The sequence below is a fragment of the Humulus lupulus genome, chromosome 4 (assembly GCF_963169125.1).
Source record: "Humulus lupulus chromosome 4, drHumLupu1.1, whole genome shotgun sequence".
In the NCBI taxonomy this organism is placed as follows: Eukaryota; Viridiplantae; Streptophyta; class Magnoliopsida; order Rosales; family Cannabaceae; genus Humulus; species Humulus lupulus.
Window position 1 is genome coordinate 72742495 of NC_084796.1, and position 15702 is coordinate 72758196.

The 15702-nt window shown below is 41.0% G+C and overlaps 1 pseudogene; it reads left to right on the top strand.

Moving 5' to 3' along the window:
• Window positions 1-2810, top strand: part of LOC133832282 (alpha,alpha-trehalose-phosphate synthase [UDP-forming] 1-like) — a 68118-nt pseudogene extending 65308 nt beyond the window's left edge.
• Window positions 2811-15702: the final 12892 nt, after the last annotated feature.

Consider the following 15702-nt stretch of genomic DNA (forward strand, 5'->3'; position numbering starts at 1 on the left):
CAAAGGCATGTTTGCGAGACCCTAGGTGTGAGGCAGAGACCATGGTGTGAGGTGGCGTACGCGAGGCCCTTGGTGCAAGATGCAAGGGCATGTCTGCGAGGCCCTTGGCGCGAGGCGGGGTCCATGGCACAAGATGGTGTCCGCAAGGCCCTTGGCGTGAGATGCAAAGGCATGTCTATGAGACCCTAGGCATGAGGCAGAGGCCATGGCACGAAATGGTGTCTGTGAGGCCCTTGGTGCGAGATGCAAGGGCATGTTTGCGAGGCCCTTGGTGCAAGGTGGGGGCCATGGCGCAAGACGGTGTCAGCGAGGCCCTCGGCACGAGATGCAAGGGCATGTTTGTGAGAACCTAGGCGTAAGGCAGAGGCCATGGTGCAAAATGGTGTCTGTGACGCCCTTGGCGCAAGATGCAAGGGCATGTCCGCGAGGCCCTTAGGGTGAGGTGAAGGCCATTGTATGAGATGGTGTCTGTAAGGCCCTTGGGGCGAGATGCAAGGGCATGTACGCAAGACCCTAGGCGCGAGATGGTGTCCACGAGGCCCTTGGCACGAGATGCAAGGACATGTCCGCCAGGCCCTTGGTGTGAGATGCATGGGCTTGTCCATGAGGCCCTTGGCACGAGGAAGAGGCCATGGCACGAGATGGTGTCCGCGAGGCCCTTGGTGCGAGATGCAAGGGCATGTCCGCGAGGCACTTTTCAATCCTAAGCCTATATTTTGATGATCACGGGGCGAAGGCCTTGTTCAAGTGAGAATTTGGTATTCAAACTTGCCCCCTAGTCTATGGGAGGGCCTTTAGGCTGTCCGATAAACTTTTTGGTATGGTGCCTTCAAGCCCCTTTTGGTGTTAGTGTGTTTCTTTGCCTTGGTGGTGTGAAGTAACACACTTTGGGATGGTGATCCTCATGATTCCTTGAGGGTAAATGTGAACCTATCATTTGGCCTCGCATATCCCAATGCGAGTGTTTGACTTCATTCTTGACCATAGATCAAATATTGGATTCAATGGCTAGGATGAGTTTGAGCCTCCTATAAATAGGTCTTCTTCTCAAGGACAATTACTACACTTACCTTTCTTAGCTTGGTGGTGTTTTTGTCTTAAGAGCTTCTAAGAGGTGAGTGGTTCTATCCTTCACAAGGGCATTTTATCTTTCTTTTTTTTTTTTTTTTCTTATGTGAGTATCTATAAATGTGCTTGGAGACTAAAATATCTATGTTCTTTCTTTTTGTAGGCGTGTACTTTTGACCCTCGGTACCTTTGCAGCTACGACGGTGCACGACTTCATCCACTCAAGGTATGCCTTCACCTTTTCTTGTGCTTAATGCGTCTAAATTAGCGTTATTTGGGAAGGGTTGTCTTGACCGGAGCTCCTCGTGAGCTCATTTATGTAAATGCACCCGTTAGCACATATACCCTCTACTGCACCTTGTAGTTGGTTATTTTGAGCACTTGTGTCTAGAGGTTTTAAGCTTATTCCTTTATGTTTTGTAGTACACTTTCCACATACACTTGCACCCATATCACCAACAAATGTGACTTTATGGCATTTGAGGGGTCATCTAGCATTCCTCCGAGGGTCGAGTTTGTCGACTTGTCCCCAAACTCAGTGTCCCCCGAAAACAACCCTTACCAAAGCTACAAATCCTTAAGGAGGGCCTGTAGATGTCACCTTGAATGCATGGCCGAGCTTAGGAATAAAATCTGGGTGGTGGAGAGTGAGGCAGACTCGGCTTTGAGGGGTGATGGAGTCCCTTCCTCTGTTGATCTTAATGATCATATTACAAACCTTAGAGTGAGCCTTCTTGACCTACAAATGGAGCTAGAGTTCGTGGAGGGAAACCTCCCTCCTAAACCCTCAGCCCCGTGTCCTCCCTATAGTAGCCCCGAGGTCACTCCTGGTTCCCCTCAACCGTTGTCTTTAATCCACCCATGTTTGATGTTTCCACACTCAATGTCTCGATGGAAAACTCACGCAAGAAGAAGAAAATGGAGGGTAAAGTGCTCGTTTTGACCTCACCTTTTTCCTTTGATTTTGTAGACATGTCGAAGAGAATGAGGAGACAGGATGCTCCTGAGAAGCCGGACTCCGGTCCTTTATTGGTGTCCACCATCATTTCCAACATGTCGGAAAACAGGCTGTTAGAGTTGTCTGAGAAATACCACATTAGTAAGGAGTACAAAGTGTATGTACCATCTAATAAATGTCGGGATGATAATCCCCCCAGGGATACGTCGCTATGAGCGAACATATTTTGAAGGAAGGTGGGACCATTCCCCTACACCCGTTCTTCGTCATGGTCCTAAATCACTTTGACCTTGCTCCACTTCAGCTGGCACCCAACAGCTGGTTGACCTTGAGCTGCCTGTATATCGTGTTCATGAAGCTTAACGGTCGCACTCCCATAACCAAGGAGGTGCATTTCATGTACAATCTCATACCCACTCCTAAATCGAAGGGCTTCTACTTTTTACAGAAAGCCAAATCTCAAGTTTCTTTGATAGAAGGTTCTGTTTTTAAGCCAGGTTCGTGGAAGCAGAAATTTTTCTTTGTGAAAGGTCCCCTTTCTATCCGGGAACATTTCCACTCATCTCCAAGTAAGCAATTCAAGTCTTTCCTTTTATATTGAGTTTGTTATTGTGGAACTTATACTCATACTGATAACTGAGTTGATTGTTCAGAGAGTTTCTGTATCCCTGGCGTTCCTAAGTCGGAGGCGGCGCTGGTAGATGTCTTCCTTGATGCAGATCATGCAATGAATGGCTGCCCATCATTTTACTATGACCAACCTAAATTATTATGGTCTATCTAGGGTTTCGGAGCCCGACCTACTATAGCACATTTTTGAATGAAAGAAGAAGGCAACTCTGGCACAACCTCACTCAGACGAGGGTGATGTTGAATGGGTGCTTGAGGAGGCTTCACCTGAATCAAAACGTCCATCTCAACTATCTCCAGCCTCGTGGGGATGCTCTTCTTTTACTCTTGTGGACTGCGGCATGGCTTCTCATTCTCACGGTCCACAGTCCGTGCAAGGGCATATTGTTCTGCCATCCTACGATGAGTTTGACAATCTCCCTCATGCCCCCACTAGTCATGGCTATTCTAGGCTCCCTTCATCTAATGCTCCTGAGCCTCCTCCTCGCTCAGTGAGTGGGTCATTTGTCCTTGCTCACCCAGATGCTCCTGATTTTGAAGGGAAGTTCTGGGTGAGTCACACATCAGTCCCTTACGTGCGAAGGTATACTCGGGTTGTCGAGGACATCCCCGACACCAAGTGGAGATGTCTCGAGAATTTCAATATGGTGGAGCTTGGGGAGACCCTTATGCACTCCACAACCTGGGTGAGTTCATGCATCTTACGTTGGTCTCTTTCTCCTTTTCTTGTGTTTTAGGTTCCCTATTTGCTCACATTTTTGCTTCCTTGCAGACTTATCTGGTGCCTTCAGCTTGATAGACTCGGCGCAAGACTTATCTTCATCCAATGTTAAAAGGGATCGCCTTGTGGCTAGAGGGACAGCTTGCTGATGCCAATCTGAAGTTGGAGACAGCCCTGGCGAAGGCCTCTTCATCATCCAAAAAGAAGAAGAGAGCAGAAGCCCGGGTCGAGGTGTTGCGGGAAAGGGTCACGCTTTTGGAGGTCGATCTGGCAGAGGTTGAATATAATTTTTTGGAGCGCACCCTATATGGAGTGTGGAGGCAAAATCCTGGCTTCGACTTCTCCTCCTTCGGTGACGATGTCGTTGCTAAGGAGACCGAGTGGAATGCTCACGGTGGGAGGCCTTGAGATTTCATTTATACAGCTTTCACTTTCCATTTCGATTTGGCTTTATAATTATTCAAACCTTATTATGACGGAGAGGTTTCTCCATGTTCTATACTTTTTCCTTCAGGAACTTTTTTAAGTCCGGTTGTGGTTGGTGCTGACTTTATCATGCAGTATTATCACGACTTTATATATATATGTGATCTTTTGTCGTTTTTTCTTTATGCTTGAGGTCCTTTTGAGCTCACTCTTGTATGCAGGAGCAAAAAGGTTCGATCGGTCTCTTTTTTTTTTTTTTCTAATAACTCATTGATGTTTTATTTGGACAGGTAGTAATGGTCTCTTTGGTGCACCTTGATTGTATTTGTAAGGATATGTTGACCCTTTGGGTTCTAGCTATCCTTTTATATATTTTCATGCACACTTATTATTTTTTGCGAGAAGTGTCCTTCTCGTCATTATGCATAGTACTATTTTTACAAGGGTCTCTTTTAACACCCTTTTTGGCTAGACGGCTTGGTGGCCAATCTAGGCTTACAACCTTTATTAGGAGGTTTTTCTTGTAGGACCTTAGGACTCTTTTAATGTTCATAAGGGTGGCTAATCCTCATGAACTCAAGAGATGCCTTGCAAAGTTTTCTTCTTTATGTCTTTTTTTTTTTTTTTATAAGGGTCTTTCTTAGGACCCTTTTTTTTTACAAGGGTCTCTTTTAAGACCCTTTTTGGCTATACAATCTACCCCCTGAGTGGTTGGCGAGATTTATTTCGTTGGGCACTTTGATCATTTTGCTCATGCACTTTGATAATTCCAATTGGTAATAGGTACACGAGAGTTAGATATTTGCTCACATAAATTAGGAGTGTGACATGCCAATACGAAACATATTCATTAAAAATGAGTAGAGTACATAGGTATTTATGGCAACAATGTTCCTACTTCATACCAGGGCATCTAGGTTACCCCTCTAATTCATAGCTGCTTCTAGGACTCACAACTATGTTGGGAGGCTAACTATGGTAACCCTTTTGATTTATCATACTAAAAATGGAGCTTTACCTGATGTTTCCTCTTAGGCACATATGCACTACCATCGATTCTGATCTCCTCAGTAACTCGGGGGTCTAACTCATGCGGGTTTGTGCTCCCATGCATTACCATCTCCATAGGTACTGACAGTTTCATGAATGTGCGAAGGACATGTTATAACATTCCCTTGCTTCTTTCTGTTCCCCTTTCACGTCTCGCTACCACCCTCCCCCCCCCCCCCCCCCCCCGAAGTTGGAAATTTTATGGCCAAGTGGTATACTGAGGTTATCGCCTTCAATTCTCTTAGGGAGGGTCTCTCTAATACCGTATTGAAGGCTGAGGAACAACTTACTACGATAAAGTTTGTCATTATAGTGGTCTGTCTGGGTTTCTCTCCCATTGTGAGGGACAACTCGATTGTGCCTAGAGGCTGTATCGAGTCTCCTGTAAACTCGTACAGGGAGGTGTTGTAGGGTTTTAGGTTCCTAATGCCTAGTCCCATCTTCTCTAAAGCTGGGCAATATAGGATGTCTACGGAGCTCCCATTGTCTACCAGAACCCGATGCACCCTTATGTTAGCCAGCTATACACTTAATACCAAGGGGTCATTGTGTGGAAAATGAACACCCTGTACGTTTTATTCGGTGAAGGCTATTGAATCATTTTCCCCTTTAAAGTATTTCAATTGTCGTTGTTCTAAGCTTAACATGCATGGGGTAGACTTCGTTTGGCTTCCCTGGAGTATCTATCTTGCCCCTTTCTCGATTCTCCTTTTAATCCTGGTCCTCCAAAGATTTTCCTTACCTCTCCTTGCACCTCTGGGGCTACATCTCGTGCTCATGGCGAGGGTGGTCTATCACCTGGTCTTTGATTTTCTCTTCGGACATATCTACCCAAGTGCCTCCTGCGTATGAGTTCTTCAATTTCCACCATTAAAGGAGCGCATTCCGCCGTGGTGGGGCCAATGTCTTTATGATATTGACAGTACTTTCCAGGATCTCTCTTTGACCGATCTCTCTTCATTAGAGGGGGTCTCCTGAAGGGAACCTGATTCTCGTTCGCTACGAAGATATGTTCCCTAGTATGTGTTAGGTCAGTGTAGAAGGTGTGAGATGTTTGTGTTGGGTTTTATGCCCTTATAAAACCATGTTGAACATGTAGCACGATTTCATATTATCAATAAAATTAGTAGAAATCATTTAGTTTGAAAATCGTGTTGCTTGCTTGTTTTATTACATGATTATTGAAATAATACAAACATTTATAAAATCCTGAACATATGGATAGTTACAATTATAGTGACTAGGTCACAATGGATTATAGTTGTAATTATATGTTCAAAAGAACGAGTCTTAAGATTAGATCAGTGCATTGGATTTTCACTGATTAGGAAATCTACGATATGATCTACTTACACATTCAGGGTGTGATGTCTTGTCCAAGGCTTCGACCAAGTAGATAAGATCGGATGTATTTAGTTACATCGGACTAGGATCGATATTGATTATTGATTGATAAATAAGTATCGTTGTTATCAAATCTAATCAATGTCACAACGTTGAGCATATATTAAGTCGATCTTAATTCTGAGTGATAATATTATGCTAATTATATTATTTAAATATTTTGACTTGTTCGTTACCAGCTTACCCTACGGTCTAGCCCATACTTACATCTTGGAGATTAATTAGTGTAATTGAGTGGGAGTATTATTCATAGATACGAAATCTATAACTTCTGTATGAGAAGTGAAAAGATGATTTCCTTAATTGCTTTGTTCAAAAGGTTAAATGATTGAGATCTCATTTCTGTGATTAAGTTCACGGAAATATCATTTATAAGGAACTTAGTGGGAGTTAAGGATAAAATACTGATGAGGGGTAAAACAGTAATTTGCACCCAGCTCGTTAGTAAGTCATCGACAGAGGGCTGACTGATTGTAATGGTTATAACAATGGATAACGTATTTATGGTTTTGAAAATACGTTCTATGAATTCAAGAGTTCAATTCCGAGTCTATAGTGGAGTCACGAGGAATTAATAAGGTAGTGAAATTATTCGTAAATAAATTCACGGTAACTTGTTGGAGCTTGATTTCGTGGATCCATGGTCCCCGCATCACCTTTGAGTAAGTCATCTAGAATGTCTCAATTAATTGATTTAATTATCAATTAGGATTTTTAAAGTTGACTAGGTCAATGTTGGAAAATTTACAGAGATATGAGACTTAGAGAATAAAAGAGAATCTTTGGGTAAATTTATTAATATTGATAAATTGGTATCAATATAAATAAATAATATTAAATCAAGTTTCAAATTATAATTAGTTAATTTGAATAAGGATTTAATTAATTAATTAAAAATAAATAAATAAATAAAAGGTTTTGAATTTAGGCCCAGTTGGGATTTAAATTCAAAACAAAGAGATTGGGCCCAAGTCTATTTATGGCAGCCCAAGGCTTTTATTTTTGTTTATTATTTTTAATTAATTTAAATTTATATAAATCTCATTAAGTTGCCTATATAAGGAATATGATATCTAGGGTTTTTATAAGCAAGTCAGTCTCAGTTGATTTGGGTAAGTGAAAACCTAGACACTCTAATCCTTTCTTAGCCACTCTCTCTTCTTCTTCTCTGCAAGATCTCTATCTCATGTGTTGAGAACCAGCCCACACTAGTTCTAGGTTGATCAAAGGCTTGGTGAGGAAGACTGTGTTGCTGATCTTGTTCAATCTCTTGATAATACTCTGCTACAGAAAGGAATCAAGGGTTAGAGAGATTGAAGGATGGAGTTGTTCTAGTTCCGCTACGTAATGTAAGTTTTTACTTTACTTTGTATTTGTATCAATTTCATAGGAGCATGTTCTAGGAATTTTCTTGTTTGTTTGATAATATGTAAATTGCATGAAAATAAATAAAGATCCTGCAATGAGTTTTTCCAACAGTTTGCCTAGGGTTATCTCTGTGGTTGTGCTTCCTATGGTGGTCATCTCTTGGACCTTCGTACACTCTCTTTTTTTTTGCGTCATTCGAGCCTTCATGAGCTGAGGGCTTGACAAGTGTTGCACTTTTTCCTGCCTTCAGGTTCTCATGGCCGTCTTCGACACAAATGTACTTTTGTGTCCGTTCGTAGAAATCGTCTAAGTCAGTGACCTCCCTCTTTAGCATGTTATCCTACAGCTTACTACCCAGGCACACTACGGCTGCAATGGCCATTTTTAACTCCCCAGGGGTTAGGCTTCCTACCTTGGCTGCCTCCATATTCAACCTATGGATATAGCTCTTCAGGCTCTCTTCTTCTCCTTGTTTTACGTTAGCAAGGTTGGTGCCTAGCATGGTGTAATCATGCACAACGTGATGTTGATGGAGAAATTCATTAAAAAATTGTTGCCAAGACCTGATGGGCCCTAGTCGGAGTCTCTTAAAGCACTTGTACACAGAACCCTTTAATGTGACAGCAAAACAGTGGCATCTGGCTCTGCTAGTAATTCCCCTTAGCTTCATTAGGTCATTGAACGCATCAAGATGGTATTTTGGATCTGTATTGCCCTCGTAAGAGGTCATTTGAGGCTCTTTGAAGTTGGCTGGGAGCCACACGGCTTGAATTTCCCATATGAAGGGTGATTCATAATCAAACTCGTGGTCGACAGCGTGCCGCCTAGACGTGGTGATTATCTTGCTTTGTAGGCTCCTCATCTCGGTGTCTATGTCTTGCCTCCTTTTGTTCAAGGAGTCTCTCAAGTTGGATGGGTTGGCCTTTCCTTTCCTTTTATCTTCCGGGGGAGCCACAGGAGATGTGGTCCTCTCATTCATCCTTTTCTTGATGATTTCTTCCCTTAAGTCTGGGGGTGTTTCCCTTGAAGTGACCTCAACTTCGTTATGAGAGCTACCATTGTTCCTCTGCTCTGGCCTCTTTGGCTGCTTTGCCTATCCGAGACGTTCATGCTGCTTTGGCTGAGGGGTATTTCTAGTGGAGAATCATGTCCTCGTGTCGTCTATAGAGATTGTGGTTTCTCCTCCTTCATGTCCTTCCCACTTTCGCTTAGGAAGGGGCATGCTTGACTTTCCCTGTAATAGGCCATTCAACACCTCTTGCATATTTCCTAAGGTCGTTTCTAGCCTTTGATTTTTTTTGGTGTAACTCGCATATCTGCTCTTTGTAGAATCAAGTCCTGGAGCTCAAGCTTACAGAATGTACCTGGGGACTCTTGTCGGGCCTGCGCATCAAAGGCCCCAGATCTTGCCAGCCGGAGTTCGGCACCAGCGGTGGCCTTGGGGGAGGAGATGCTTTTGCACCTCCCATAGGGGCAGCCGCTAGTCCTGGACGGTTTTCATCGGGCTGAACTGTTGGGGATGAAGCCTCCCTGTTCATCTTTAGGAGCCCTGGGCTCCTTTGGTGCATCCATATTTTCAAGTGGTGGAGGATTCCTTATGGAGGCTTTCAACTGAACTCTGTCTAGGTGGACCTCAACCTTTTATGGTTCTCTCAGACGCCTAGAACGTCTTGGCATCTTTCTATGCTAGAATTAGTAGAAGAACAGTGGCTTGACACTTATCCTTCCCACAGACAACACTAAACTAATGACAGTAAGAACTCATCAACTAAGTTAGATCAAGAACTCTATGAGTTGTAAAAGAAATGAACTTAAAATGACTAACCTTCAAGAAAACTTCCTTATAATTTCAAGAGCACAAAATGTAAATGCTAGAATTCTATAGTGAAAAATAGAGAGAATGTAGAATATCTGTTTCCATTAGCAATAACTGGTTACAAAATTCTCCAAAATCGACCCCCTTCACATGTGAAGGGAGGTTATATTTATACTAGGGCACTATTGGCTCATTGTACATGGTGGTCCCTGGGGACATGGCCCTGCATATGCAGTATATAGATGGTAGTGGTGCTAGGAGCATGGTGGTCAGCTCTAGTACACGCCAAGAGTCTACGGGAGTACCTCAAGTTTAGTACCTGGTTGTGCCTCCACTATACGTTTAGTACCAATGTCAGAGGCTGACTGGAAAGGACCATGTCAGGTACCTTGCGCGTACGACCACCACTTGTCTGGCGTGGGGTTAGGGTTAAACATCAGGGGTCTTCAAGGCCGTACCCCCATACATATTTCGTACCTGGGGTAGACAAGGTTCACTATTTGTCTGCTCATTCTTCACATGTATGTATTCTTCTGGTCCTACATGTGTTTTCATCCTTGCAATGCATCCTATTCTTTTAACCTTTAAACGTTAAAGTCTTTTCAAGTCATCATGGAAGTTATGGTTGGAAAAACATATACATGTTCTTTATTTATTTTCATGTAGATCTAATATTAAACAAATTAATAAGAGATTACCTTGAACATGTTTCTAAAATTGAATTCAAAGAGAAACAATGATAAGAATACTTACAGTATATGCAGCGGAATGAATGAATCCTTCCTTCAGTTTCTCAAACCCTTGTATCCTTTTTGTCGCAGAGTATTATCAAGAAACTGAACCGTTCTTCAATTTTCTTCACAGCCTTCCAAATTATCCTTAGAATCACCTAGACTAGACTGGGAAATTCTCAACACATGAGATAGATACAGAGTGAAGAAGAGAAAATAACAAAGAGGCTTAGAAAAGGACTTGTGTTTAGAGAGAATCTAAAAAACTATCATAAACTTGACTTGTTACTTTTGTTTTCTTCTCTCACTTAGCACTCCTTTTATAGACTCAATTAGGTCATTTAATTTAATTAAAAAATCAATAAAATGATAGCCAATTAACAGCCCTGGGTCGAAATAATCATGGGCTTTAGGCCCGTGAAATTTCCCATTTGATTATAAGCTCATTGCACTTAAAATCAAGGCCCGTATTATTTTCTATTGATTTAATTAATTAAAGAATCATATAATCATTTATCAAATTAATTATTTATAATTTCAACCGTGATTTACACTTATTTATTAATTTAAATACCAATTTATCTTAATTAATAAATCTTCCCTAATTTCTCTTTTCTTCTCAAAATTACACAACTCTATGAAACTATCCAAAATTGACCTGGTCAACTTTGATAATTATAATTGATAATTAAATTAATTAATTGAGACTATCTAAATGATTTTATCCAAGGTACAATGGGGACCATGGGCCTATGAAATAAAGCTCCAATAAGTTATCATAAATCTAACAAATAAATTTACTAACTTATTAATTCCTCGTGACTCCACTAAGGACTTGGAATTGCACTCTAGAATTCATAGAACGCTCTATAACAAATATAGATACACTAGTAATTATCCATTGTTACAACCATAAGTGTCACTCAATCTTCTATAGACAGTTTACAATGAGATGGGACTAAAATACTGTTTTACCCCTCATTGTATTTTATCCTTAAAACACTTAGTTCCTTGTAAATGATATTTCAGTAAACTAATTTAATTACTGAAATGAGATCTTTATCATTTAGCAACTTGAACCAAAATAAAAGGAAACCGCCATTTCACTTCTTCATCAGAAACTATAGATGTTCATATCTATGATTAACACTCCCACTCAATTATACTACCGAGTTCCCAAGACGTAAGTATGGGCTAGTCCGTAGGGTAAGCTGGTAACGAACAAGTCAAAGAACTCAAATAATACAACCAGTTAGAATGCTAACCACTGAGAATTAAGATTGAATATACCTATGGTCAACTATATGATATGACTAGAATAGATAATAATGGTATGTTTACTTATCATATCAACTTTCAATATCGGTCCAGTCCGATGTAACAAATTCATCCGATCTTATCTACTTTGCTAATGTTCTGGAAAGAACATAACACCACAATGTGTAAGTAGATAATATCGTAGATTGGCAAGTAAGTGTAAATCCTGTGCATTGACTAATCTTAGGACTAACTTATTTTGAACATATAATCATATTTATATTCCACTGTGATTACGTCACTATAAATACGATTAGCTATATGCTCGGGATTTAATAGAAGTTTATATTAAAAAAATAATCATGATAATAAAACATGTGAGCAAAGTGATTGACCAAGTCAAAAAAATGATTTCTATTCTTTTATTGATAATAACATGAGATTACAAAGAAATTGGATTTTAATTATGTAACGACCCAAATTCGCTAATAAGGCTTAAGGGCCTTGATTAGTGTGATGGGAGGGCATAAATGGGATTAGAGTGAATATTATTGACTTAAATGCGTGAATATGTGATAATATGAAATATGTATTTGATATATGTGAGGACCACATTATTATGTGGGTAGGTTTGCGGAGCACGACTCAAGGCGATCCTAGGGTCAGATAGCGGGAAAAGTCCCAACGGGACTTAAAATATGACTTTGGGCAAGTCAGGGGTACTTTAGGTATCGGGTAGTGTTTTGAACTATCTGGTTATGAAAATAAATATATGGAGATATATTTGAGGTTAGGATGTCTAGGCGGGAATATTGGCGGATTTTACCGTTTTGCCCTCGGGGACGGTTCCGGCACCCCGAGCTTTGGGAATTAACTTAGTGGATAAGACAAATTTGAAGAAACCCTTAGAAGGAAAATAGACCAACTCTTCCTATCAGCTTTACTCTCACTCTCTTTCAAAGGAAACTAAACTAGAAACACTCAAGGGAAAACAGAGGAAAATTGGGGAATTGGAGCTAAAGAATTGCTGGAAAATTGGAGGAATTCAGGGGCAACTTAGAGGTTTAGCTCAGTAAAAAATCAAGGTTAAGGTAAGGGTTAATCCATGTGTTTTTTCTAAAGTTTAACTTTGTGTATCAACTGGTTGTTGAAGTGTTGTCCAATTATTGTTTAAGGTGGGATTGAGCTGGGAAATCAAGTGGGAATCAGCTGGGTTTTGGTTAGAGGAAGGGTTCTATCAAGAAGGTAAGCTTTGTTTCATGAATTGATGATTTGAGTTTGAGTTTTGACTGATTATAATTGGGTGTTTATGTTCTTAGAGTTTCAAGGATTGAAAGTGGGATTTCTATGGGTTATTGAGCTGAATTTCTGTTGAATGGTGTAGTATGAGTTGTGTAGTAAGTTGTGGTAATGTTGGGTGTTGACTTAGGGAGTTTAGGGGTGGTTTTGGCTGAGGTTTTGAGCTTTGAAATGGTGGGTTTTCTAGGTTCAAAAGGAAGGGTTGCGGCTCTGTTCTAGAGTGCTGCGGCCCTACGTTGAAAATGAGCCAAGGAGGCTTAGCCAGGGGTGAGCGCCGCGGCGCCCATGCAAGGGCCACGGCGCGTGTCTTTGCTAGGGTGACCTTGGTTCTGTTTTGAGGCTAGGGCCATGGCTAAGCTTCAAGGGCCACAGCCCTTGGTTGCCTACTTGGTCTTTTGGGGTTTTTAAGAACTTAGATCAAGCCTAGGAAGCTCGGGAACCATTCCATCACCGTGCTTGGTGGGATTTGTTTTCCCAGAAGTTAGTTTTGTGATCAGAAACCCTAACTTGAGTTTTAATGAGACCTTATACTTTGCTTGTGACTAGGTGATAAAGGCTTAGGCTCAGGAACGGATCATGCTTGAGGGGTGTTGCTCGTAATCCAAAACCGTGAAGATTAAAGGTAAGAAAACTATACCCGGTTGAATATTTGAATAGGACTAAGGGCTCCCTAATATATATGATTGAAAGAATGGTATTATGCCATGTAAATTGTAAACCAACGGCCTAAGCATGCCACGGTTAACTTGTTCAATTGGCACGGCTTGGACACTGGTATCTGAGGACAGCTTATTATGCACTGAGCTCGGTTTAAGCGGGCCGGAGTCACTGGGTTAAACAGACGGTGTGGCCTAAGGTGTCAGCCCTAGTATTTATGTAAATTGAATATTGTATTTGGCTATAGATGAGATTGTTGAATAATCTAAGTGTAGATAAGGTTGTTTGTACCTTGGAGTATGCCTATATGCTATGGATTGAATAATTGGACATGCTTACTAGAATATCTATTTGAGATTGTTGTATATGTTGTGTATGTTGTTTTCTTGCTGGGCCTCGGCTCACGGGTGCTGCGTGGTGCAGGTAAAGGCAAAGGCAAGGTCGATCAACCCTGATTGGAGAGCTCTGTAGGGTGAATGTACATGGCAGGCCGCTCAGCCGCCACGGTTAAGGAGATTACTGGGACAAGAGGACCAGAACCTTGTATTTTGCCTTAGTATGGCTAATGTTTACTTTTAACTGTTAAATTTTGCTAACCAGCTTTTAAACACTGATCTTTTGGGAATCCCTTCTATAAACTACTCATAATCTATAAAATGTATCTTTTGGGGCCAAAATGTCTTTTAACCCTAGAACACTTAAACTAATGACACGTTTTTTTAAATTAAGATTAGCAAGTCTTGCACTTTATAAGTACACAGTGTAGCGGTCTTGGCTATCCAGGGCATTACAAATTAGGGCATAAAACCCCAACAAACTCCCACTTGCACTAATAAAAACTAATGCCTTAATTCTACTAATCCCATTTTCTTGATATGCTTATCAAATGTGGCTTCTGGTAGTGTCTTTGTAAACGGACCCGCAAGATTGTCTTCAGATGGAATCTTCATAACCTTCACATCTCCCCTGGCCACATATTCTTGAATAATGTGATATTTCCTTTCTATATGCTTACTCCTCTTGTGACTACGAGGTTCTTTCGAGTTGGCTATTGCTCTTGTATTGTCACAAAACAACACAAGCGATTTATCCATTTCTGGAATAACACCAAGATCCGAATAGAACTTCTTTAGCCAGACTATTTCCTTATCTACTTCTGATGCGGCTAAGATTGCAGACTGCTTTACGCTTCTCCATATCACAGCTCCACCCCCAAGAGTAAACACCATTCCAGAAGTAGACTTCCTGTCATCGACATTAGTGTGAAAATATGAATCAGTGTAGCCTACAGGGTTCAGAACACCACCCTTATAGACTAACATATAATCCCCAGCCTACCTTAAATACTTCAGGATATGCTTAACTGCTATCCAATGTTCCGGTCCTGGGTTTGACTGATACCTGCTCACTACTCCCAATGCATAGCAGATATCTGGTCTAGTAAACAACATGGCTTAAATCAGACATCCAACTGCAGAAGCCTAAGGAACTTTTCTCATCGCATCTTCCTCTTCAGGATTCTGGCGAGACTGCTTCTTTGAAAGATGAATTCCATGGCGGGACAGTAAACTTACTTTCTTGGAATTTTTCATTGAGAAACGTTCAAGCACTTTATCTATGTAAGCTGCTTGAGATAGAGCTAAGAGTCTATTCTTTCTATCCCTAATGATCTGGATACCCAGAACATAACTTGCTTCACCCAAATCCTTCATCTGGAATTGAGTGCTCAGCCAATTCTTCACATTTGACAATTTCTTAACATTGTTTCCAATAAGTAAGATATCATCTACATAAAGAACCAGGAATACCACTATTTCATTTGCCTTTAGTTGATAAACACAAGACTCATCAATATTTTGTTCAAAGCCATAGGTTTTGATTATTTCATCAAACCTAAGGTTCCAAGAACGAGAAGCTTGCTTAAGTCCATAAATAGATCTATTCAACTTGCAAACTTTTCTTTCTTGTCCAGCTACTTTAAATCCTTCTGGCTGATCCATATAAATGACTTCGGCAAGCTTTCCATTAAGAAAAGTTGTCTTGTTGTCCATTTGTCATATCTCATAGTTGAGAGTGACTGCTATGGATAAGAGGATGCGAATGGACTTGAGCATGGCTACCAGACTAAAAGTTTCCTCATAGTCCACGCCTTCTCTTTGGGCATAACCCTTTTCCACTAATCGAGCTATATAAGTCTCGATATTTCCATCACACCTCGTTTCTTCTTGTAGATCCACTTGCACCCAATGGCCGTAAAGTCACTAGGTGCTTCCACAAGATCCCAGACAGAATTTGAGTACATGGACTCCATTTCCTG